The sequence below is a fragment of the Herpailurus yagouaroundi genome, unplaced genomic scaffold (assembly GCF_014898765.1).
Source record: "Herpailurus yagouaroundi ecotype Mexico unplaced genomic scaffold, PumYag 166, whole genome shotgun sequence".
Lineage (NCBI taxonomy): Eukaryota > Metazoa > Chordata > Mammalia > Carnivora > Felidae > Herpailurus > Herpailurus yagouaroundi.
In genome coordinates, this window is record NW_024412407.1 from 25,804,271 (window position 1) to 25,830,940 (window position 26,670).

Sequence of the window (26,670 nt, forward strand, 5' to 3'; positions counted from 1 at the left end):
GGGGAGGGGCAGAGAGAGGGAGACAGAAAATCCCTAGCAGGCACCACACTGTCTGTCAGCACAGAGCCGGGTGCGGGGTTTGAACCCACGAACCATGAGATCATGACCTGAGCTGAGATCAAGAATTGATGCTCAACTGACTGAATCACCCAGACGCCCCTAATATCTCCCTTCTTATGCCTATTCCATACCCCATAAAGAGTGTTTGAAGCAATATCTTGATAATGGTAGGCAAGGATTTCAGAGTAATTGTGTGTGCATCCAAATTACAAAAGACTAATATCTACTCCCTGTGTAACTACAACATATGAAAAACACACATCAAATAAGGGCCACTTACTCAGCTTCATATTTTACTGTATCTTGCTCCAAAGGGTGTAGTTTTGATTTCTAGCTCTTTAAGGCATATTACACAGAGATTAGAGAGGTAATAAATGATATTAAAAGGTTTTGAGTTTAGTAGTTAGACATCCTGCTATAGAATTTGAGCAATTTACTCAATCTTTTTGAACCTCAGTTTCCTCATCTGCAAAACAGTGATAATAACAGTGATGCCAAGATGATTTAAATAAATGATTGTCAAATCTTCAAAATAATGAGTGGCCCTTATGAGCACTCAAATCTCAAATATGTTTTGAGTTACTATTAAATGTTTACCTGAATTAAATGAAATGGTACATTATAACTAGTTACTATTTGGGGCTTCTGGGTGGCTCAGTAGGTTATTATCACTCTTGATTTTGGCTCAGTTCATGATCTCATGGTTTTGTGAGTTTGAGCCCCACATGGGCTCTGTGCTGACTATGCAGAACCTGCTTTACATTCTCTCTCTTTCTCTACCCCTCCCCTGTTCACACTCTCTCTGTCTCTCTCAAAATAAATAAGTAAATAAATATACACTGAAATAAATAAAGTAAAATAAAAAGTAAATAAAATAAAAATAAAGTAAATAAACAAAAATAAATAAGCAAACTTAAAAAATTTTTTTTAGTTATTACTAAACGAGATGGTGCCATTATTATTAGATGGTAGAAGATAAAAGACTTTCTTAACTTAATCCAGGGGAATTGCTCGAATGTTTTGACATTAGTTCAGTAAGTGGGTTTCAAACCCCCAAACTGACTTATGGCTTCAGGGTCTGCCTACCCCAAGGATGCTCCTCTATTCTTTCCTTGGGATAGATTTATCAGGACTTAAAGGAGAGTATTCTGGGTAAGGAGAAGATCAAGGACCTACTTTCTCCGGTCCTTTGTAATCCACTAGGTCTGCTCATGTTTCTCTCCTTTTCTTCTCGTTGTATATTTTAAAGCTTCCCTGAGTAACATGACCTGGAAAGAGAGCACAATAGCGAGGAATGAGGAGTGACATAGTGATAATGTCTCAAGCCACCTAAACCCAGAGCAGATGCGGAGATTGGCCATTATTTTGGAGGATTTATGGATACGAAAATTCTGAAGATTGATGCTGAAGAATTAAATGAAATACCAGTTGTTTTAGTTTAGTTTTGTTTTTTAAATGAAGATAGGCGGAATGAGTCCTATTAATTGTCAACTGGCAAGATAAACCAGGATACCTAAGTAACCACTAGATAAGAGCTTATCAGGCAATCGAGTAATATAACAATCCAGAAGAGTTTAAAGTATAGTGAGACTAAATCCTGATGGTAAAAAAGGACAAAGCCTACTGTACTAATTAATTAACTTTTATGATGGTGTCAGACCATTAGTGATGAGGAAACACTGGATTTCATGTATTTGGACTTTGGTAAAATGTGATTCTTTCTTCCTGTCAACGTGTTAGGACCATATGGTCTAGAACCAAGTATTATAAATTAGACAGAAATTGACTGAATATCTTATCCACATGGTTTACACTACCACTGCTGTTGAAATGTGCCAAATCGGGCTATTTAAGGATCAGTCTCCAAGGATTTTTAATCTATGACATGTATGACATATTTTACAAAAAACAGTAGTAGTTTCTACCCACTCCTACAACTTTGAGTCATTGCTCAAAAATAGTAATAGCCAAATCAAATTACACTTCTTTTTTTTTTTTAAGTTGACAGAGACAGAGACAGAGAGAGAGAGAGAGAGAGAGAGCACAGGGGAGGGGTAGAAGGAGATAGAAATAGAATTTTAAGCAGACTCCACACTGGGTGTGGAGCCCAACATGGGGCTTGATCCCACAACCCTGAGATTGTGACCTGAGCTGAAATCAAGAGTTGGACGCTTAACTGCCTGAGTCACCAGGCACCCCCTAAGTTACACCATCTTGGCCCAAAGCCATATGTCTGAAAAAAATATATGAGAGGTGACCAATGCACAGATCTTCAGACAGAAAAAATTTAAAAGGTAGGTGGGAAAAAGGAGAAGATACAGAATGGTAAACAAAAATCTGATTAAAGTGTCCTAGTTACCCACAAAAGAAATATAAAACTTATGTATTATATAGATACAAGTTGATTCTTTTAATGTTAATTGTATTTTGTCTTGGTCATAAAATAATAAACCTTAAGACAGGACACATGCCAAGTCATACAAAATCAAAATTATTAGCCTGTGGTTGAAAAAAAAGGTCCAAAATTAAGAAACAAAGAAACATTCTTCTAAATAAAAACTGAGTCAAAAAGGAAATTTAAAATACATGAACAATATTTGGGAAATTATTGATATGAAAACAATATACACAAGGTGGACTGCAAACTTGTAGGTCAATTTATAACAATTTTATCATAAAAATAGGAAAAGTGGGGCACCTGGGTGGTTCAGTCGGTTGAGCATCCAACTTCGGCTCAGGTCATGATCTCGCAGTCTGTGAGTTCCAGCCCCACGTTGGGCTCTGTGCTGACAGCTCAGAGCCTGGAGCCTGCTTCAGATTCTGTGTCTTCCTCTCTCTCCGCCCCTCCCCCGCTCATGCGCTCGCGCGCGCGCGCGCTCTCTCTCTCTCTCTCTCTGTCAAAAATAAATAAAAACCTTAAAAAATTTTTAATAAAAATAGGAAAAGAGATAATAAGCACTGTTTATCATTTTATATATTTTTTAAAAACAATTTATTTCGAGAGAGAGAGAGAGAGAGAGAGAGAAAGACTGAGGGAGGTGCAGAGAGAGAGGGAGAGAGAAAATCCCAAGCAGGCTTACACTCAGCACAGAGCCCCCCTGGAGGCTTAGCCTCAGTCTCACAACCACAAGATCAGGACCTGAGTGGATATCAAGAGTTGGATGCTCAACTGACAGCCACCCAGGCATTCCTCATTTTTAAAAACACCCTAAAGGGAGCACCTGGGTGGCCAGATGGTTGAGCGTCCAACTTGAGCTGAGCTCAGGTCATGATGTCATTGTTCTTGGATTTGAGCCCCGCATTGGACTCTGAGCTAACAGCTCAGAGCCTGCTGTAGATTCTCTGTCTCCCTCTCTTTGCCCCTTCATCACTTGTGCGTGTACTCTCTCTCTCTCTCAAAAACAAACATATAAAAATTAAATAAATAAAAATATAAAATGAATAAAAAATAAAAACACCCTAGGGAAGGGAAGGTGGGGGACACAATGAGGTCCATAAAATCAATCTCTATTTGAGATCAGCCAAGTCTACCTTAGTTATAATGGGATATAGAAATGTAAATGGGATTCTACACACCACCAATAACTAGTTTGGAAGAAAAAAAAGTTTTTAAAGATTATATTGGCCACTGCAGCAAAAAGAATAAATTACCCAGAAATAAAGATGTGTAAGAATTCTTTTTCCTATAGTATATACTAATTTCTTAAAACTATAAAATATTAATATGTATGAAGAAAAATCCTCTATTTTTTCCTATTCAGCAATGACTATCAATAACATTAGCTTCAGATGATTTGGTTTAAATAATTTAATCAATATGTCAATTGGCCAAAACATATTTCCAGTAACTTTAATTTTCAAATATGATGCCCCACTGAGCAATTTCTCAATATTTATTTATATTATTTTTATTTATTGTTTAAATCATAAAGATTTGGGAAGCTGTATGTTAACTGCAATAAGATCCAGTCTATTCTGAATGATTGTTGTGACTTAAAGTCTTTTCAGATTATTGCACCAAAATGATTAAGGTTAAGGAAGCATTTAAATGGCTTTTTAAAATTCAAGGCAAAAAATGAAACCTAAATGTGAATCAAAAGCTTTGTATTGGGTAGCTAGTCGAAATTTTACAATGATTTTAAAATGTCTTTTAGAACTTCTGAAATGGAAACACAATTAAGACACCTTTTGTGAAGCAGATGAAATGAAATTGGGTGTCAAATGATATCACTGAATGTTAAATTCTGCCAAGTAACCAGTAAAGAGAATTTACATGGGAAATGTTCCTTTAAGTCCTATTTGAAATTATAAACCCTGAAGTAAAAATGATTCTGACCATTATGGGTTAGGTTATATCACTTGTTAATAACAGGTTCTTTACCAAAATTCTCAAATCTCATAAGCTGTAAAAACCAAAAGTTCTTTTTGATGTTTGCCATAGACTAATTGAGTGACAGATTCAGAATTGAAGCAAAATCAAATTACTTATAGTCATTTGTTCCACTTCGTATGAATTCATAAGTTTAAATCAGGTATATTCATTTATTTGCCTTAGGGAGGTTCCCAGACTCTGCTGAAAATATTGTATAAAATTTGCTATCTACTCTCATTTACCTTTCTAAACCTGAAAAATTATGAATTCTAAAACTCATCAAGCCTCATAGATTTCTGATAAGGGGTATTGGGCTTGTAATATGTAAGGTTTTTTTTTTTTTATCAAGTATACTCTGACTAATGCTTTATTTTAACTTAATTCATCTCACAATACTTATAAGAAATGTACAGTGGTTATTTCCATTTTATAGATGGGGAAACTGACACACAGAAAGGTGAACAACTTGCAAAGCTAGTAAGGGGCAAAGCCTAGATTCAAAACATGGCTCCAGTTGGACAGCTGGACTAGCTCAGCTGACTTTTGAATCAGAGGTCAAGGCTTACTTAGCAGATAAGTAAAAAAAGCTAGTTTAATGACTATTCACACTCAGTTTTCTCATTGTAAAATGAGAATAATATTACTAACTAGCTCATCAGATTATTACTTTGATTAAATAAAACATGTAAATCACTTATGATAATGGCACATAATACCTACTAAGTATGTTTGCTATTGTTAATAGTATTGACCAGTTTAAGTCAACCTGAACTATCAATCCCAGGGGGAACCTTGAAATAGTTAGAAACAACTTAGATTTTGCATCAGTAAAAAGAAAATATTTGCTTAGGGATGGGCGCCTGGGTGGCTTAGTCAGTTAAGCCTCGGACTCTTGATTTTGGCTCAGGTCATGATCTAATGGTTTGTCAGGAGCACTGACAGTGTGGAGCCTGCCTGAAATTCTCTCTCTCTGCCCTTCTCCCACTGTGTGTGTGTGTGTGTGTGTGTGTGTGTGTGTGTGCGCACTTGTATGTGCTCTTTCTCTCAAAATAAAAAATAAACTTAAAAAAAAAAAAAAAAAAAGAGGCACCTGGGTGGTTTGGCCAGTTGAACTTTGACTTCAGCTCAGGTCATAATCTCACAGTTCATCAGTCTGAGCCCCACATTGGGCTCTCTGCTGTCAGTGCAAAGCCCACTTCAGATCCTCTGCCCCCCTCTCTCTCCACCCCTCTCTTGTTTGTGCTCTCTTTGTCAAAAATAAATAAACATTAAAAAAAAAAAAGGAAAGAAAATATCTGCTTACACTATGTAGTCTAGGACTATGTGTATAACTTAAAAAAATAATATATTCAAAAGAAACCCATTTGTTCCTTGTGCTATGGTTTGTAAACACAGTGTCTGACACAGAGTAGATAATCCACAAACATTTCTTGAATGAACAGTGTTATAAAGTTATAAAGAGGCAACCACATGCTTCAAATTATGAAATGTTGATTCTGAGTCCATACAAGACAGATATCATTGAAAGCCTTGGTTGATAATGGTAGATACTAAAATGTTAATGAGTTCATTGACTTCCTATAAACAAATAGTAGAGTCCACAGTATATATTTTATTAGAGTTGTGAAGAACATCTTACCATACTTAGCTGGTGAGATGTCCAATAAAGAGAAAAAAGCACAGAGCTTTCCTTCCCATTCTAAGTCTCTCAGGCCACAAACTGGCTAACATCGGGAAAGGGAGACTCTCGGATGAGCAGAACCCAGACCTAGTGGGTCAAACTAGGCTGAAATTTATTTTATTTTACTTTAATGTTTATTTATTTTTGAGACAGAAAGAGAGAGTGTGAGCGAGGGAGGGGCAGAGAGAGGAGACACAGGATCCAAAGTAGGCTCCGTGTTGTCAGTGCAAAGTCCGATGTGGGGCTCAAACCCATGAACCGTGAGATGATGACCTGAGCTGAAGTCAGATGCTCAACCAACTGAGCCACCCAGGAGCCCCTAAGCTGAATTTTAAATAACCAAATATGACTGGGAAGCTTGGATTCTGACTGAGATGTCATTAAGAGATGAATTGGGACTTTGAGGAGCGTTGAAGTCATTTAAAAAAATATAAGTTTTATATTTATGCTGTACTGAGAGGAGACTGCTTATTAAACTAGTTATGTATATTTTTCTGGCAAAAAAGACTTTGAAAAACCTTTAGAGCCCTTAAAGATTTTAGAAGCCCATAGGATACTTCAGAATAATTTATAATATATATGAATCACCTGACTTTAGCATTAGTAGCAAATAAATAGTATACCAAGGGTGTTACCTTATTTATTTTACTTATTTTTATCATGCTAGAATTAGCACTTGTGAATTGTGATTAATGATTTATGATTAAAACATAAAATGAAAAGGCACAGGTGCTTGGCTGGCTCAGTTGGTAGAGCACATAACTCTTGATGTTGGGGTTATGAGTTTGAGCCCTACGTTGGGTGTAGAGATTACTTAAAAATAAAATCTTAAAGGGGCACATGGGTGGCTCAGTCAGTTACGCATCTGACTTCAGCTCAGGTCATGATCTCATAGTTTGTGAGTTTGAGCCTTGCATTGGGCTCTGTGCTGACAGCTCAGAGCCTGGAGCCTGCTCCAGATTCCGTGTCTCCCTCTCTTTCTGCCCCTCCCCTGTTTGTGTTCTATGTCTCTTTCAAAAATAAAAAACATTTAAAAAAATTTTTATGTAAATAAAATCTTAAAAAAAATAAAAATGAAAAGGCAATCTATGGAACGGAACAAAATATTTGCAAACAATGTATCTGATAAAGGATTAACATCCAGAGAGCAGACTGGTCATTGCTTGGGTGGTGGGGGGATGAGAGTTACAGTAAGTGAAGGTAGTAAAAGAGCATAAACTTCTCGTTGTAAGATGAACAAGTTCTGGGGGTCTAACGTACAGCGTGGTGACTATAGTTAACAAAACTGTATCGTATACTTGAAAATTGCTAAGAGTGAATCTTAAAAGTTCTTATTACATACAAAAAAGTAACTATATGAAATGATGCTCTGTTCACTACCTTATGTGTGTTAACTAACCTCATTTCACAATACATATGTATATCAAATCATCATATTTTACACCTTAAACTTACACAGTATTATATGTCAATTATATCTCAGTAAAGCTAGAAAGAAAAAGAAAAGGAAACGTTTGGAACTAGATAGAGATAGTAATTGCCTAACATTGTGAATGTACTAAATGCCACCGAACTGTTCAGGTTTTTTTTTTTTTTAATGTTTATTTATTTTTGAGAGAGAGAGAGTGAGAGTGGGGAGGGGCAGAGAGTGAAGGAGACACAGAATCTGAAGCAGGCTCCAGGCTCTGAGCTGTCAGCACAGAGCCCAACGTGGGACTTGAACCCATGACCTGTGAGATCATGACCTGAGCCAAAGTCAGATGCTTAACAGACTGATCCACCCAGGTGCCTCTGTTCATTTTTTTAAATGTTTATTTATTTACACACACACACACACACACACACACACACACACACACACACAAGCAGGAGAGGGCAGAGAGAACGGAGAAAGAGAATCCCTAAGCAGGCTCCATGCTCAGGGAAGAGCCTGACACGAGACTCTAACTCATGAACCATGAGATGACCTGAGCCAAAATCAAGAGTCCGATGCTTAACTTACTGAGCTACCCAGGCACCCCTCACTTGTTCAGTTTTAAATGGTTAATTTCGGGGCGCCTGGGTGGCTCAGTCAGTTGAGCGTCAGACTTCGGCTCAGGTCATGATCTCACAGTCCGTGAGTTCGAGCCCCGCGTCGGGCTTTGTGCTGACAGCTCAGAGCCCGGAGCCTGTTTCAGATTCTGTGTTTCCCTCTCTCTCTGCCCCTCCCCTGTTCCTGCTCTGTCTCTCTCTGTCTCAAAAATAAACATTAAAAAAAATAAATTAAAAAAAAATAAATGGTTAATTTTGCTATGTCAATTTAATTTTAATGAAAACAAAGTAAAAGACCAGTACAAATGTTGCCTTTAATAAAGTTGCAAATAATATACTTCCATATCATATTATTATACTTATCTGTTTATGGTTCTTTTCCCCTAACTAGGTATATGCTCTGTAAAGATAGGAGCTATATTTAAACATTTTTGTATCACCTACCCAGCACAATGCCTGCCACATAGTAGTCACTTAGAAAATGATTCAATTAATTAAAGAATTTTAAAAGTTACATGTATTTCTCATCATGAAAGTTGAAGTTAAGTTTTGGATGACTAGCACATTTTGGAAAAGTTATTGATGTTCCTGAGCATAAAGTGCTGAATGTGCCAGGTTATTTAGACCTTTTTCATAAGATTACAGGAGATTTACCTAACAGAGCTGATAATTGATTTTATTTTTCACCAAATTGCTGACACTAATATACCTGTTAAAATTATGAAAAACATCTAAATTGTGTTGGCTTTCTAAGGATCACTTTGTTTACTTCAGGCTCTGACAAATTTATTACTGTGAAGTCAATGAACGGTTCTAAGAGATCTTAATTTCCCAGTAAGGTGATAGTGAGCTAGATGGTGGAATATGACCTGAGGCTTGCAATTCTACACGATTGTTTAACTTCTTCAAGTAACTCATTAACTATTTGTACTACAAATATAAAGTGCATGACAATTTTGATATAACTAGACTAAGAAATGTTTTTGGAAATAGGAAATTCTTCATACTTTTATGCTCTAACAGGGCTCTACTTCTTGTGAGTTGTCTTTCATTCACTGAGACATTCCCTCGAAATTTTCCTTTGTGTTTAACTATTCCAACCTTAAATGTGCTGTGGCTAGGGTTGCAAAACTTTCATTTGAACTTTGTTTTGTGATTCATTTCTCATAAGAGTGGGACTTTCAACTTGGCACATACTCAAATATGTGCTTGGAAATATTCTTCAAAGAAATAAATAGTGATACAGTGATTAAAAAACATTGTTAAAAAGCAAATTTAATTTTGTTTAGATGGAAAAAATTTTTTTTAAGGTTTATTCATTTTTCAGAGACAGAGGGAGACAGAGCGTGAGTGGGGGAGGGGCAGAGACAGAGGGAGACACAGAATCTGAGGCAGACTCCAGGCTCTGAGCTGTCAGCACAGAGCCTGACGCAAGGCTTGAACTCACAGACTGTGAGAGATCATGACCTGAGCTGAAGTCAGATGCTTAATCGATTGAGCCACCCAGGCACTCCAATTTAGATTTTTTAAAATCTTTGTTTGTATGTTTGTTTGTTTTTGTTTGTTTATGAGAGAGTGAGAGAACACCATTAGGGGAGGGGCAGAGGAGAGGGAGAGAGAGAATCCCTAGCAGTCTCCAAGCTGTCAGCTCAAAGCCCAACACAGGGCTCAATATCATGAATCGTGAGATTGTGACCTGAGCCAAAATCAAGAGTGGGATGCTTAAGCGACTGAGCCACCCACCGAGGCACCCCTAGTTTAGATTCTTATATGTGATGGCATACCTTTAAGATTTTAAGTAAAATAACATTGGCATTGATATGGTTATTTTCTCAGCTTTATGAGTCTGGCTACATGTCTCCTCCTATCTGTTAACTTGGGTAAATTGTTTAATGTGAACATAAAATTTCCTCAAATACAGGTGAAATATTTTCAGATGTAGTATTAAGTAAAAATCCAGCTTAGCAACAATTTAGACATTTATGTCTGTCTTGTTCATCTTTTGTTTCCTGGCAAAAAAAGAACCTGAACTAATTACTTTACAATTTAAGAGTATTTGGGCTGCCTGGCTGGCCCAGTCATAAGAGTGGACAACTCTTGGTCTCGGAGTTGTGAGTTTAAGCCCCACACTGGGTGTAGAGATTACTTAAAAATAAAATGTTAAGGGGCACCTGGGTGGCTCAGTCACTTAAGCGTCCAGACTTCAGCTCAGGTCATGAACTCACAGTCCGTAGGTTTAAGCCCCATTTTGGGCTCTGTGCTGACTGCTTGGAACCTCTAGCTTGCTTTGGATTTTGTGTTTCCCTCTATCTCTGTGCCCCCCCTCCCCTGGCTTGTATTCTCTCTCTCTCTCTCTCTCTCAAAAATAAACATTAAAAAATTTTTTAATAAATAAAACAAAATCTTAAAAAAAACAATTTAAGAATATTTGAGCTGACCTGCAATTAAAGAATCCTCTTTGTTTTTGATATATAACTATGTTTACCAAACATGGATGAGTTTCTCAATGAAAGAAAGTAATATTTCTGCTGAACTGAGTTCAAATCAGACCCTTATAGAATTGCTATTAATTTGTAATGTCACAAAAATAAATGCAAAAGAATAGTACTCTTTTAATGAGGGTGTGGGTAAATATAACCAGAATATCTTGATCGATTGTACACGTGCCTTCCGGGAACTTATACAACTAATGTTTTTTGAACACTTCTTTATGTCAGCCAGTGTTCTACACACTGTATGAGTATCACTAATCTTCATAAACACTTTGATAGGACACCATGATGAGGTATGTAGCTCTCTTCAAGGAGAGATAAACTTTTTATTAAAACTTAACAGTATAAGACAATTGAAATCTATTAAGAGATAATTCCCATTATTTTCTGTTGTGGTTTTTGTAAAGGCTGCTTTTAGGCAACAGGCTTGAGTAATGGAAACTTGAGTAAGGCAAAAGGGCCTATGGCACCCACCCCACCGAACTGAATACAAATAAACACAATAAGCGACTAACCAATAGGCTATTTACATTAAGTCAGTAATCCCCATATTCTCTCACTCCGCCCTCTAACTTTGGCCCCCCAACACCACCTCATAGCGATGGTGTCTCCTCTGCTGTCCTGCCTGCAGCTCCCCTGTGATGTGTTCAATAAACTTCTATCTCCTTTGGTCTAACTTGGGTGAATCCTTTCCCCGCCAGTGCCTCAGGCCCCCATCCAAAGAGAGCGCCTGGCGGTTGTACAAATGATGTGTAATTCACATTACACATCACAGTTGAACGCCGCACCTGATATTCTGCTGTCAGTTCTAGAAGAGAATGAAGAGTATATTTGGAGGAGGTTGAACAGGTTAGTGAAGATTTAGATCTTTTCGTGCTGCTTCAAGGCACAAACAAGATAAACTAAATAGGAAATGGAAAGAGAGTGTGTGAATGAATGAGGTCCCTTTGCATTGCTAAAAGCACTCAAGGTGAACATTACCAGGGTAGAGAGTTTGTTTTTGTTCTTTTAAAATATATTTCAGTGGTGCCTTGGTGACTCAATAGTTAAGTATTCTACTCCTGATTTCGACTCAGGTCATGATCTCATGATTCTCACGGTTTGAGCCCGGCGTTGAACTCTGCACTGACAGCACAGAGTCTTCTTGAGGTTCTCTCTCTCCCTTTCTCTCTGCCTTCCCCCGCTCCTTCTCACACCTTCTCTCTCTCAAATAAATAAACTTAAAAAAAAAAAACTTAAAAAAAATAAAAATAAAATATATTTCAAAAAATATATAAAACAGCTTTACCAAAAAATTAGGGGAAACTAGGGAAAGAAAGGGAGGAACGGAAGAAGGGAGGGAGGAGAACAGAAGGGGGGAAAGAAGGAGAGAGAGAATAGAAAAAAAATAAGGGATAATCTATCAAAATTACTTTAAGAGGGGGCGCCTGGGTGGCTCAGTCTGTTAAGCAACTGACTTCACCTCAGGCCATGAACTCGTGGTTCACGGGTTCGAGCCCCACATCAGGCTCTGTGCTGACAGCTCAGAGTCTGGAGCCTGCTTCAGTTTCTGTGTCTCCTTCTCTCTCTGTTCCTCCCCTCCACGTTCTGTCTCTCTCTCTGTCTCTCAAAAATAAATGAACGTCAAAAAAAATTTTTTAAAAATTACTTTAAGAAGAAAATGCAAAGTAATCTAAGATGTAGCCTCCAGGACACAGGGGTGCAATATAACTCCTGGATCCACTAGTCCTAGACAGACCAGGTTCAGCCACTTGCTGCCCACAGAACCCAAAGGTACAGAGAGAAGTGGTGGTGAAATAAGAAAGGAATTTATTTCAGTAAGGCCAACAAGACGGTGGACTAATGTCCAAAGTGCTGAAAATACTTCCAGGTTTATATTTTTAAAATGTGGGACACAGATCGGTGGGTATATTCTGGGAGGCAGTAAAGGTCAGGTCATCATTTTCATGGGTAGCGTCTTGCTGGCCCAGGGCAGTCCTCAAGGGGATACTTGCCCACAGGGTCTTTTGCCTGACTTAAGAGAGAAGCTGAAAAGAAGAACTTAATCAGTTAGAAAGTTTGAGGTCAAAATGGAAGGAGGTAGTCTTCTTTCAAAGATGATAGTCATTATTATTTTTATTATTTATTTATTTATTTATTTATTTATTTATTTATTTATTTATTTTGAGTAGGCTCTGCACTGGACATGGGGCTAGAACTTACAACCCTGAGATCAAGACCTGAACTGAGATCAATAATCGGATGCTTAACCAACTTAGCCACCCAGATGCCCTGATAGCTATTATTTTCTGATGAGAATAGGAAAGTTTGTCCAATCTTATGATTTGGCAAGCATAATAAAAGTCATTGAAACAATCACATGAAAAAAGACACTAACAAATAAAACACCCAGGGACCACCATCTTCCAGCAATTCGCCAAAATGACTAACACAAAAGGAAAGAGAAAGAGTACCTGATACCTTCTTTAGGCCTTTTAGAAAACCCGGAGTGCTTCCTTTGGCCACATATATGAGAATCTGCAAGAAAGATAATATTGTAGACATCAAGGGAATGGGCACTGTTCAAAAAGGAATGCCCCACAAATGTTATGGTGGCAAAACTGGAAGAACCTACAGTGTTAGCCAGCATGCTGTTGGCTGGCACTGTTGTAACACACAAGTTAAGGGCAAGATTCTTGCCAATAGAATTAATGTATGTATTAAGTGTGTTAAGCACACAAAGAGCAGAGATAGCTTCCTGAAGGGAATTATCAGAAAAAGAAGGAAAATGAAGAGAAAGATACTTGGGTTCAACTGAAGCACCAGCCTGCTCTACCCAGAGAAACACACTTCATGAGAGCCGATTGAAAGGAGTCTAAGCTGCCAGACCCATTCCCTATGAATTCATGGCATAAGTGTAGAAAAAATAAAAGACCTCAAGACTATAAAAAAAAAAAAAAAGGGAGGGAGGAAGGAAGAAAGTAAGCATGCAGTGTTGATGAAGGCATATATGATGACTGTTCTTAAAAAACATCTAGTGGGAGTGTGTATAAGTTGATACATTTAAACAAAAAAAACCAATTTGACAGTATAAAACATTTATAATTTTCATTCTGTAATTCTATTTCTGTGCATCTATGCTAGTGAAATATCTTAAACAGGAAAGAAGCCATGAGTACAAATATATTCATCACAGTGGTTTTTAAGTAGTAGAAAAATGGGAATAATATGAACACAGTTATAGAAGAATGGTATATTAACTCGAATATATGCACTTGGTAGAAACTTATGCTTTCATCAAAAAGGAATTTTCAAATAAGATGTGCCAGCGTAGAAATATACTTGTTGATGAATGGAGACATTCTCAAAGAAGTATAGTTCAAATAGCCAAAATATTTAAAAAAATTGTTTAATGTTTATTTATATTTGAGAGAGAGAGTGCGTGAGCAGGGGACGGGCTGAGAGAGACAGAGACAGAACCTGAAGCAGGATCCAGGCTCTGAGCTGTCAGCACAGAGCCTGATGTGGAGCTTAAACCCATGATCTATGAGATCATGACCTGAGCCAAAGTCGGAGACCTAACCAACTGAACCACTCAGGTGCCCCAACAGCCAAAATATTTTTGAGGGGATTCTAATAATTAACTTGTCTCTCATCTAAAATTGTTAATAAACTTCGATTCATATACCCACCAACACTTCCCACATCTCTTTTTCTCTTCTTTCAATTTTCCGTAAACCCACATTATTCTGGAGCCCCTTACTGACAAACCACAATCAATATTCTCTTTCCCTTTTCTCAACTGCTTTCCCTTTTTCCATCCCCAATTTGTCACTTGTTTTTTAAATGACTCTAAGTCAATTTGCTTTTTTTTTCCTCACCCCTTTCCAATCTTGAATTTTGCATCTCACAAGTCCTTCATTTCAGTCTGGCAGAGTGATCTTTCTGGAGGAAAAACCTGGGAAGCTGGAATGGTTTAAAAAAAAAAAAAAAGCAGGGGCACCTGGGTGGCCAGGTTGGTTGAGTGTCTGACTCTTGATTTTGGCTCAGGTCATGATCTCATGGTTCATGGGATCCTGCCCCACATCAGGCTCTGAGGTGACAGCACACAGCCTGCTTGGGCTTCTCTCTCTCTCCCTTTCTCTCTGCCTTTCCCCCAAACCCAAGTAAATAAGCTTAATTAAAAAAAAAAAAAAAAAAAAAAGCACTCAGCATTTTCACTCCAAGTTTTGGCAGAGGGAAGGTCATTCCTACATTAAGAATTTTTTTTCTCCTGTTCAATTATGAACAGGCTAACAGAATTTTAAATACCAAATATTGCAACTTGGTATTCAATTATTATTACCAAACCAGGTTTTTATTCCCATGCATCAACTTACCCATACTCCCACTGGAAATTCATCATCTATATCTTCATCAACATTGGGTATTTTATTTCTTCACATCTTTTTTTCGTGTGAAACTAAGAACAATTATTCTAAGATACTGATACAAACTTATAATAATAGTAACATAAATGGAAGTGTTAAAATAAAAAGGACTTCAAAGATGTCCCAGAGAGAAGGGCCAGGATTTTGCTGTAAAAATAAAAACTTCTATTTGAACTGTGTCCTAGGATCCTGCCAATCACTTGATGGATTACATAAGTATGATTCACATATATCCTAGTTACACTGAGAGGCCAGAGTACCCAGTGGCCAGTTGTTAATAGGGAATAGGTCAAGAGGAAGGAAAACAGAAGTAGGGCTTAAAAGTACTTAAAACTGCTTCCTTGTTTTTGTTTTTTTTTTTTTTAATTTCCATTTCTAAGTATAATGATATTACTAGAGCCCTGCTGCTCGCTTTGATTAAATGAGAAAAGATTAATTACTGCACTTTGTACCTCACTAGATACTTCCTGTAATATCCTGTTTTCTGTTAACTACTTGATAATTCAATTAAAAATCAGAAGAATTATAAGTAGGTGAGATGAAGTCTCATGAGGTCTTGGATTTACTTCAAAATACTTTAGCAACAAAAAGAAAGAAAAAGAGGGTAGATGAAACCAGTGTGGCAAAATAATTATCATTTTTACATTTGGGTGCTGCATGTATTAATTAGGGTTCAGTGTATCAGTGTCTTCACTTTTGTGAGTATTAGGAATTTTTCATAATAAGATTAAAATCGATAGTTACATTGAAGGCAATCAAGCAAGATTTTAGCTTTATTTTTTTTTTAAGTTTACTTATTTAGGGGTGCCTGGGTGGCTCAGTCGATTGAGCCTCCGACTTCAGCTCAGGTCATGATCTCACAGCTCATGAGTTCGAGCCCCGCATTGGACTCTGTGCTGAGGGCTGGGAGCCTGGAGCCTGTTCGGATCCTGTGTCTCCCGCTCTCTCTGCCCCTAACCTGCTCACAGTCTGTCTCTGTCTCTCTCAAAAATAAATAAACATTAAAAAAAAAGTTTACTTATTTATTTTGAGAGAGAGCAAGTGAGAGCAAGTGGGGTAGGAGCAGAGAGAGAAGGAGAGAGAGAATCCCAACCAGGCTCCTTGTTGTTAGTGCAGGGCCCAACGTGGGGCTTGATTTCACAAATTGTGAGATCATGACCTGAGCCGAAATCAAGATGCTTAACCAACTGAGCCACCCAGGCTCCCCAAGCTCTTCGCTTTAAAAAATAAAGTTTCATAACAGGAACCCATGGGGGAGGGGAAGAAAAAAAAAATGAGGTTAGAATGGGAGAGAGCCAAAGCATAAGAGACTCTTAAAAACTGAGAACAGGGGCGCCTGGGTGGTGCAGTCGGTTAAGCGTCCGACTTCAGCCAGGTCACGATCTCGCGGTCTGGGTGTTCGAGCCCCGCGTCAGGCTCTGGGCTGATGGCTCAGAGCCTGGAGCCTGTTTCCGATTCTGTGTCTCCCTCTCTCTCTGCCCCTCCCCCGTTCATGCTCTGTCTCTCTCTGTCCCAAAAATAAATGAACATTGAAAAAAAAATTTTTTTTAAAAACTGAGAACAAACTGAGGGCTGATGGGGGGTGGGAGGGAGGGGAGGGGAGGGGAGGGGAGGGTGGGTGATGGGTATTGAGGAGGGCACCTGTTGGGATGAGCACTGGGTGTTGTATGGAAACCAATTTGACAATAAATTTCATATATTAAAAAAAATAAAGAATCAAGTTTCATATTTTGCCAATGAAGAGGTTTTTGGTTGCATCTTGATTTATCCAGAATAGTATTAAAAATTTCTGATACCTGAAAACTTTCTAAGTAATCAAAGACAAAAAAAGAAAAACCAAAAAAAAAAAAAAAAACCCATATGCAATGACAATGATAAATATCAGATTCAAGACATTCTGACATTCGATATACTTAACAGTAACACCGATTGGTACTTGTCACAACTACAAAGTCCAAATACTCCTTGATGCCCAGATACTAGCTCTTTCCCACCTCCCACCACACTCCTCCTCTTCTTGCTTGTGTGCTTTAGTCTCGGATTTACCCTTAAACACCCTGTTCCTTTACTTTATTGTTCTCATTGATCTACTTGGATGGAAAATAAGCTACATAATATCCAAGAGAAAAAGACTCTTGGATCAAAAAAGAATTTTAAAAGAACTAGGACAAATAATAAGAGTGGTGGTAACTAAAGAGAGAAGACAAAGGAACTAAAATGTTTTGAGACCTCTTCTATGGACCAAGGAGATATTACGGATATTTTACATATAGCAGAGTGAGATACGTTTTGATATTGTTTGCAAGAAAAGTCACTAGAATGGCCCTATTCTGCTTTTTTTTTTTAACATTTATTTATTTTTGAGACACAGTGAGACAGAGCACGAGTGGGGAGGGGCAGAGAGACGGGGGGACACAGAATCCACAGCAGGCTCAAGATGGCAAGCGGTCAGCACAGAGCCAGATGTGGGGCTAGAACCCAGGAACCGTGAGATCATGACATGAGCCGAAGTCGGACGCTTAACCGACTGAGCCACGCTGGCGCCCCTCTTTTTTTTTTAATGTTTATTTATATTTGAGAGAGTGACACTGTGTGAGTAGGGGACAGGCAGAGAGTGATAGAGGGGGAATCGGAAGCAGGCTGGTTTTGTCCAGTTTTTCATGCCAAAATGGTATTCTTTGACACTGTCCTCTTTCCTAAACTCCCTGCATCAAAGTTATCTTACAAAGTCATGTTGAGTTTTATTTTTGAATATATTTCTCTTTTTTTTAATTTTTAATTAATTTATTTTTAATATATTTTTTAATGTTTTATTTATTTTTGAGAGACACAGAGAGCGAGAGCAGGGGAGAGCCAGAAGGAGAGGGAGACACAGAATCTGAAGCAGGCTCCAGGCTCTGGGCTGTCAGCACAGAGCCCTAGGCAGGGCTCAAACCCAAGAACCTCAAGATCATGACCCGAGCCCAAGTTGGACACTTAACAGACTGAGCCATGCAGGCGCCACATTGAATGGCCCTATTCTTTATACAAATGTCAGGCAGGCAGAAATCTTTAAAGAGCAGAGCAAATATCTTTCATTGCTCCATCAGGTCTGTCACTCACTGTGACTCCTGAAATGTAAAGCTGGTTACCCACAGGGTGGAAGTAGATGAATTTGTATAAGGCGCTCGGGGACTTCTGTGAGAGAATACATCCTAAATATCCTCTCTGAGGATATCCTACATCCTCCTCTCTGAGATGCAGAATTAGAGAATGGTTCTGGAGTGGAGAAGGCGGGCTTCATTCATTCAAGGGTCAGTGGTAGGGATAGGCAGCACGTCTCCTAAAGTAAAATTAATGTAGAGGGGAGCCTGGGTGGCTCAGTCAGTTGAGCATCAACTTAGGCTCAGGTCATGATCTCCCAGTTCATGAGTTCGGGCCCCACATCTGGCTCACTGCTGTCAGTGCAGAGCTCACTTCAGATCCTCTGCCCAACCCCCTCTGCCCCTCCCCAACTTGTGTGCATGCATGTGTGCTCTCTCTCCCTCTCTCTCTCTCTCAAAAATACATAAACATTAAAAAAATTAATGTAGAGAAAGAAGTTGATCTGGACTGGTAGCTCTAACTCATGACACATAAATAATACAGAAGTAAGTAGAGTAAGGGGCACTTGGCATCCAACCCACATTGCATGCAGAGCTTACTTAAAAAGTCTTGGGGTGCCTGGGTGGTTCAGTCCATTAAGCGGCTGACTCTTGATTTTGACTCGGGTCGTTATCTCACAGTTTATGAGTTTGAGCCCCACGTCCAGCTCCATGCTGACTAAGCCTGCCTGGGATCCCCTTGCTCTCTGCCCCTCTACCCTCCCCTTCTCAAAAAGAAATAAGTAAAAATTTTTTAAAAACTTAAAGAAGTAGAGTAAGAAACATATTTATACTGTTTTCACATAAAGAATTAATTGATCATTAACATCCTCCCCTCAAGCAAGACAAAACTTTTACCTCACTTTGGATTTTCCCATCCTTCATCTTCTACTGCATTGAAATTATCTGGCAAGTCAGTTCTAAATTATTTTTTTACACCATATCTCTACTTAACTGGGAAAATTACCTATGTATAAAATAAAATAAAATAGTGTTGCTTATATTTTAAAAATAAAGGAAAATAATTTGAACTATATTGTAGTGGACAAAGCAAGAGGTATTCAAATCTCATACACTCTGCTCTATGGCCCCTGACTTCCTCTTCCTAAACCCTGACTTGGTTCCACCTTGCTCCCTTCTCTGAACAGTTCTCACCCTTTATTTCCCACCCAGGGCCTCATTTTCCCCTTGAAATCTCACCAAGCATCTTACTTCACAGAGATGTTTTTCTGCCTCTGAATTCCTATTATATTTACCATTCGTTGTCATACTCTATTGTTACATTTTAAGTGAATAAACTAAAATGGAACTTATTTGAGAGCAGTGACTGTTCTAGATCTCTCTGTACTCTTCAAGGGACTTAATGTGGTATTTTATTTTTTAATTTTTTTAATGTGGCATTTTAGATCTCGGCTGAACATTAGACTAAAACTCTAATTTGGTCAGAACACACGAGTTCCTCCCCTATCTCTCCTTGGTTCTTTTTAGCTTAGTAACCGTCATGGACAACTGAATGTGAATCTTAGGGCTTTTATTGGTCTACCTAGCAACCAGGAAGGTTCCCAAGGATACAAACTCTGAAGATATACGCTTTTGATATGGTAATGAATGAAACTAAGGGGGTAGTCCTAAAACAGTACATTTCCATATAAACTGAAATCATACGTCAATATTAGAACTACTGTATAATTAACTGTGGCTTTATGGTCTCAGTAGGAGCTATTATTGCCCTCTTTATAATCAAACATTTTATTTTAGTCGCATCAAGCAAACATCTCTAACTTTTTAAAAATGAAATAATGAGAACTTGCTAGAGGAGTACCAAGAACAACATTACAACCAATCATGTTCACATAATCCAGATTTAGCAAATTCAGTCCTATTTCCTAAGGAATAAAACATTATAGAGATGAAATCCTCTTGCCTTGTTTGCCTTTATCTTTCCCCAGAAGAACAGCTATCCCGGAATTGATATGTATATGTATATATGTATATTCTTCCTATCCATGTTTTTATATATTTTACCATACTTGTATGTATCCATTAATACTGTATAATATTATTTTGCATGCTTACAAATATTACACAAATGTTATACATAGTATTCTGCACACTGCTTTTTCATTAAAAATTATCTGAGATTTAAACATGCATATATATGCAATGGATTCAATCCAATTGCTGCAAAAGAATCCATACAGTGAATAATATACAGTTTGCTTATCTACTCTCTTATTGAAAAGCATTTAGATTATTTCTAGTTTTGGGGAGGGCACCTGGTGGCTGGCTCAGTCCATAGAGCTTAGGACTTTTGATCACAGGGTGATGAGTTTGAGGCTCACGGTGGGCATAGAGCTTACTTTAAAAAAAAAAAAAAAGATTACTTCCATTTTTTAAAAAATCAAACTAAAAGGGCAGCAGTGAAGACCTTTGTACATGACTTGACATGTGGGAGAATCCTTTTAGTGTAAATATTTGAACATGAAATAATGTTAATATGATAAATTGTTACAGATTTTCTGATGTTAGATAGACCATGCTTATAGTCATGGAATAAACCTTATCTGGTCATGATTTTTTTCAAGTTTTATTTATGACTCTGGGTCTACATTCATAAGTGAGATTTGTCTATGATGTTATTTTCTTATAGTGTTCCTTACTTTTGTTACCAAGGTTATAGAGCCTTCTAAAATACTTTGAATACTCTTGCTATTTCTAAAACAGCTTGATTACAACAGAATTTTTCTCACATTCAAAAAACACGGAAGGGGTGCCTGAGGGACTCAGTCAGTTAAGCAGCCAGCTTCATTCAGCTCAGGTCATGATCTCAGGGTTCATGGGTTCAAGCCCTGTATCAGGCTGTCTGCTGTCAGCACAGAGCCCACTTCAGATCCTCGGTTCCAGTCTCTCTCTGCCCCCCTGCCCCCAGCTCACACTCTGTCTCTGAAAAATAAATAAACATTAAAAAATAAAATAAAATAAAATAAAATAAAATAAAATAAAATAACATAAAAAATAAAAAACTGAGGTATTCTTTGTTGATATTTTAGATTTTTCAAATGCTTTTACTTTTTAAAAATTATTTTTAATATTTATTTATTTTTGAGAAAGAGAGAGAGCACAAGCAGGGGAGGGGCTGAGAAAGGGGCACAGAGGTCCAAAGTGGGCTCTGTGCTGACAGCACAGATCCTGATGTGAGGCTAAAATTCACTAACTGGGAGATCACGACCTGAGCCAAAGTTGAACATTCAACTGACTGAGCCACCCAGGCACCCCCATTTTATTTATTTTTTATTTATTTTATTTATTTTGAGACAGAGAGAAAAAGAGAGAGAGGGAGAGAGAGAATCCTAAGCAGGCTCCTCACTGTCAGCACAGAGCCCAAAGCAGAGCTTGAACGTAGGAACCATAAGATGAAACTTCCACAAAACCCTGCAAATGATGAGGTTTGGGGAACTCCCAAGTTGGTGAATACATCCACATGTTACAAGGGTGGTACACCCAGCTCCACAGGCTCGTGGGTTCAGTACTCTTCTGGACCTCACCCTTGTACTTCTTCATCAGGCTATTCATTTGTATCTCTTATAATAAACTGTAATAGCAAGTAAAGCATTTTCTTGGGTTCTGCAAGTTGTTCTAGCAAATTGTTGAACCTGAGTCAGGTGGGCTTGAGGGAACCCCGGTATTTGTAGCCAAGTTAGAAGTGTGGCTAACCTGGGACCTGATACTTGTGACTGGCATCTGAAGTGAGATCCCCCCTTAGGGGCACCTGGGCGGCTCAGTCGGTTAAGCGTTTGACTTCAGCTCAGGTCATGATCTCGCGGTTTGTGAGTTCAAGTCCTGCATTGGGCTTTGTGCTGACACCTCAGAGCCTGGAGCCCATTTCGAATTCTGGGTCTCCCTCTCTCTCTGCCCCACCTCCGCTCATGCTCTGTCTCTCCTTCAAAAATAAATACTTAAAAAAAAAAGAAGAAGAAGAAGTGTGATCACTCCTGTGAGACTGATCACTTAAATCTGTGGAGTTTGATATTAGGACCGGGTAATTAGTGTCTACCTTGAATTGAATTGTAATACACTTAGTTGATGCAGAGTTGGAGAAATTGTATTGGGAAAGATACCATGTATTGGTGTCAGGAGGAAAAAAAATCTCTTGCCATCACTGTGGATTTGCATTCTATTTTAGTTACAATCAGTGGTATCCTGGAGCCAAATTGTACTGGTTCAGAAGAGTCGTTTATTAACCTCCATGAAATTTGTGGGCTGGTTGTTAACTACAATAATACACACACACACTCCACAAATGGGTAGCATGTTTTATGTGCTATTTTGACCTTGCTTTTTAAATTAATGATATATCTTGAATATTATTCTAATATCAGTAGAATATTTTTGTTACAGGGGTACTGCATTTTTTTTTCTTTTAAGATGATCTAGTTTTGCTTTCACTATGATGGGCCTTGGTGTAGATTATTTTATTTTTATTTTACAGTATTTTATTTTGAACTTTGGTATATATCCTGATTTTCAAGACTCATGACTTTTTTCATTTCTAGGCTATCCTGCTTATTATCTCTTCAAACACTAGTCCCAGTATACTGTCTTTCTGAAATTCCTCCAATTCCTTATTATGCCATTTAACCGCATAAACATCAAAATTTCAGGTGTATTATTTTATATTTTCTAGCCACATCTATGCCCTGTGTATTTAGGGCAAACTTTTATTTAAAAGACACCCCAACATACAATGACTTAAAATGTTGTTATTTAGTGTGCTCTTAGGTAACAATCCTGAGGTGACTGAACCGAGTTTCCTGCAGGTTCTGGGGTAAACAGTCATTAAACGAATCTTATACTTTCCATCCTGTGTTTCCACCATTGCCTGGGGCAAGAGTTCTTTTTTTTTTTGTTTTGTTTTTTGACTGAAAAATAATTGTATACAATATTGTATTAGTTTCAGGTTAAGGCAATAGTTCTTAACCATTTTTGCGCTATAAACTCCTCTGGCACTCTATTCAAGCATACAGACCAACTCTCAAAATGATACCTAAAATAAAATACATTTTTTTAATGCATAAAATGAAATACATTTAGATATAAAGGAAAGAAATTCGAGCGCCTGGGTGGCTCAGGCGGTTAAGCATCTGACTCTTGGTTTTGGCTCAGGTCATGATCTCAGGGTTCATGGGTTGGAGCCCCTCTGCGCTGATAGTGCAGAGCCTGCGTGGTACTCTCTCTCTCTCTTTCTCTCTCTCTCTCTCTCTCCCCCTCTGTCTGCCCCCTCCCACCCGTGCTGTCTCTGTGTCTCTCAAACTAAATAAATAAATTTTTTAAAAAAAGTTTAAAAAGAAGTTAAAAAAAATAAAGGAAATAAGGGTGCCGGGGTGGCTCAGTCGGTTAAGCGTCTAACTTTGGCTCAGGTCATGATCTCACGGTTTGTTAGTTGGAGCCCCACATCAGGCTCTCTGCTGTCCAGGTAGAGCCTGCTTCAGGTCCTCTGTCTGCCTCTCTCTCTGCCCCTCCCCGATTTGCACACTCACTCTCTCAAAAATAAATAAATAAAAACATGTAAAAAAATAAAGGGAACAAATTACACCAGATTACAGTTATCAAAATAGTTTTCTAAATAGTGATATAATAAATATACTTAATTCATTAAGCATCATAATCTAACAATGATCTAATAACCACCATAACCTTGAAGTATGGTTGAGCATAAATGATATTTAGAGAGATCTGAAAAAATTGTAATGTGATATGAAAATATTTTTGGGGTGGAAAATTCATAGGTATTGCTAATACTACAGTGTGGTTTGCTGTTTACATTCATAATTAAAGAAAGTATTAATTTCAGCTAGAAGCTAGTGAAGACAAGGATATAATATTTTCCCATTCAAGTTCATGAACCTGAGATTAAGAACCCCTGCACTTAGGTGTCTCTTTGGCTTGAAGCTGAGTCCTAGGCAGTGTTCTCACTTACAAAAAGGGGAAGAACTTGAAAAAATGCACACTCCACGTTTTAAAGTTCTGTTCTGAATGTGGCATATAATACTTCTGCTCAATAGGACTTAGTCAATGGAGGCATCCAGCTACAACATAAGCTGGGAAGCAGTCTTTAACTGGCAGCCACATTTCCAAATATAACTGTATTACATAATAAATTAGCAACTGGCAATCTCCTTCATGCTCTTATAAGAAAAAATAATTTCTACAATTTTTTTTAACGTTTATTTTTTGAGAGACAGACAGAGCGTGAGTGGGGGAGGGGCAGAGAGAGAGGGAGACAGAATCTGAAGTAGGCTTGAGCTGTCAGCACAGAGCCCCATGAGCTGCTGGAACTCACCAACTATGAGATCATGACCGGAGCGGAAGTCAGATGCTCGACTGACTGAACCACCCAGGCACCACAATTTTTACAAGTTTTAACTTATGAACAGATATACCAGACAGTGGGTTTCCATGAGCATTTCCTAATGTACAAACTTGATAAGTATTTTCAGCATTTTTATATGTTTTAGTTAGATGAAATATATTTTTAAATTGCAAACAGGGAATACAAAAAACAAAAACAACAACAAATAAATAAATTGCAAACGGAATTAGCTCACCACAAAGCTGTGAATTAGGTAAAATTTATTTCTGTCTTTACAACATTCTCATTTCTTTTTCTTTTTAATTTAACTTTTTCTTTTAAGAGAGAGAGCATGCATGTGTGGGGGGAGGGGCAGAGGAAGAGGGAGAGAGAGAACCTTAAGCAGGCTACATGCCCAGTGCAGAGCCCCACATAGGGCTCAATCTCACAACTGTGAGATCATGACCTGAGCCGAAATCAAGAGTTGGATGCTTAACTGACTGAGCCACCCAGATACCCCTAGGACACTCTCATTTCTATCCATTTTTAAAACATCCTCTCCTCTTCTCTCCCATTTGATGAACCTGCATCTTTCAGCCTTTATTTCCATTTTTATTTTGAAAATTTTCAAACATACAGGAAAGGTGAAAAAATAGTACAATACCTATACACCCTCCACGTAGATTAAAACATTTTTAATTATTAACATTTGCTTAATCTCTGTTTTATTTATATATATGTTTGTCACAAGCACATTATGAGTGCACAGACATGAGTTGTGTCTTTCCACAGTGTTAGCTTTATTCAATCACAAAACAAGGCTAACATAATTGTAAAGCAGGTCCAAGATTCCAAACTCAATGCCATTTTGTTACACATTTAACTTGGTTTCATACATATCACACAAAGTAAAGCACACTACAAACAAGATACAGCAAGAGGTGAGAAGTTGAGAAACCCAACTCAAAGTCCATCTATGAATGCATAGTAGAGATGAGGCCTCAGTCTGGTCTGGTCAGCTCTCCGTGCATACTGCTTATTATATTCTAGCAGTGGAGGATCTCTGCTATGCTCAGAGACCAGTCAGCCAGAGCTTTGGCACCAATTGCCTTTTCAGTGTGGTCAGATGGGAAAGGGTTAGTGTCTGGAGAGTCTGACAGTTTGCTGCAAAAGTCACCCCTTTTTAAAGGAGTTTAATCAGCCTTGGGCCTTTCGAGGCCTCTTCAGGTTCTGCTGATCGTCAGTTCTGGGCATCATCAGTCTGTGCCGGTTCAGCATCATCTGGTCTTAGCTGCAACGCTCTTGGTTGCCTGACATGAGTCACTGCTTGATGTAAGTGACTCCATCTTGCCCTCTACAATATTTTTAAACAATTTGAATGTAAGTTACAGATATCATGAAACTTCACCCGTAGATACTTCAGCATGTATCTCCGAAGAAATAAGGACATTCCACAGTATAACTACATTATCACTCTTAAGAAAATTAACAATAATTCTGTAATATCTAATATTCTTTCCACATTTAAATTTTCCTAATCATTGAAAAAACATTTTCATAGGTGTTCCAGGCTGGCTCAGCTTTGATAGAGCATGTGACTCTTGATCTCAGGGTCATGGGTTCAAGCCCCACATTGGGTGTGGAGCCTACTTAAAATAAAAAAAAATAATAATAATAATAAAAAGTTTTGTATAGCTAGTTTTTCTGTAATACGCATCTCTTAGTTTGGTGACAGACCTTTTCAACTTTGAACAAACCTCCTTTGCATCTAAGTAATGTCTGTCTAGACTTTTTATTTCTACTTGTGGATTTAAGGTTTTTATATCTAATTAATACAAAGACAGGAAGGGAGAAGACTTGGGGTTTTTTCCATTTTATTAAGTGGATCTTTTGCTCGAACCTAATATTAAATTAAACCTAATACTATTGCTGAACAGATATAGGTCTTAGAGACTTTAAATACAAAGGGGTGGATTACAAGGTATTCTGGGACTATGTATGCCCATTTTAGGCCACATTTGACATCTTGGCTTTCTGTTCAATTTTTCAAGATTTTCAAGATTCTACCAATATTTATTGAGTAGTCAATATGTGCTGGGGACATATAATTAAGATGGACATGGTGTCTGCCCTCAAGGGAGAGAGATCAGTTAA

The 26,670-nt window shown here is 38.0% G+C and overlaps 1 long non-coding RNA gene across 3 annotated transcripts in view; it reads right to left on the reverse strand.

Moving 5' to 3' along the window:
• Positions 1–991: 991 nt before the first annotated feature.
• LOC121038817 (uncharacterized) overlaps positions 992–26,670 on the reverse strand; it is a 66,262-nt gene continuing 40,583 nt past the window's right edge. The window contains exon 3 of one of the 3 annotated variants that reach the window (XR_005794523.1): positions 992–1,328. This is a non-coding gene — a long non-coding RNA (uncharacterized LOC121038817). Of the gene's footprint in view, positions 1,329–21,060; positions 21,111–25,111; positions 25,871–26,670 lie in introns of those variants that run through there. The other 2 variants (XR_005794522.1, XR_005794520.1) reach the window with 2 other exon arrangements.